Genomic DNA, 889 nt, shown 5'->3' on the forward strand with positions numbered 1-889 from the left:
GGAACGCCTGGAACCAGGGTGTGGGTGCCCAAGGAACACGTGATTGGAGGGTGGCCGTGGGTGCCTGGGCAAGGAGCAGGCCAGTGGGTTCCAGAAGCCTGGCTGGCATGGGGGCCACGTTCCGGGGCACACCCCAGTGCAGGCCTCCTCCTTCCTCAGCCCACCCTGTCCTGGGATGCAGAGCGCCAGGAGGGCAGGCAGCCCCGGACTCTTGGTCCGAGATGCAGGAGGGATGACGGGAGCCCCCAGCTGATTCCGAGGAGAGCCGAGGTCCCCTTGGAGTGGAGGTGGCACTGCCGTGGCTCCCGGCCACGGGCATTGTGGCTTGGGCCCTGACGCTGGGTGAAAGGAGGCTTCAGGAGGTCGTGCACTCAGGCAGGTTCTTGGAGGGTCATCGCCCACTCCACCGGCCCGCTCAGGAGGCACCGTCACCGTGGGCTTCGCTGTGGTGCGAACAGACTGAGTGGGGCATCGTGGTTTGTACCCGCGGCCGGTGGTAGGGAAGCTGCCATCCCTCTCCAACTCTCCTGGCCATTGCTCATCACCGAAGCCGGGCTAGTGCCTTTGGGGGTGACAGGCTTGCGGGGGGGTGGGGGACGGGAAATGTAGATGTCTGCTCGCCGCTTGCCCCCTCCTGCGGGGTGCCTCCCAGACCGCTTCTCCTTCCCCAGCCACCCTGTGCCCCCTCGGAGAGCTGTCCCATCCTGGCCGGGCACAGCCTGGGATCCACATGGCCCGCTGGAGCAGGGAAGAGCTGGGTAGCTGACCACTCTCTCCCCGACAGCCATGTCCCGAGGGCAGGGGCTTGTGGGTACCCCTGAGCAAGGCTCCAGGTGGCAGCCGGAGACAGGAACCCTCTTGAGGCCATGCAGGTCCCAAGGATGAGAAG

This window comes from Tupaia chinensis, unplaced genomic scaffold (genome assembly GCF_000334495.1).
Source record: "Tupaia chinensis unplaced genomic scaffold, TupChi_1.0 Scaffold142100_1, whole genome shotgun sequence".
In the NCBI taxonomy this organism is placed as follows: Eukaryota; Metazoa; Chordata; class Mammalia; order Scandentia; family Tupaiidae; genus Tupaia; species Tupaia belangeri.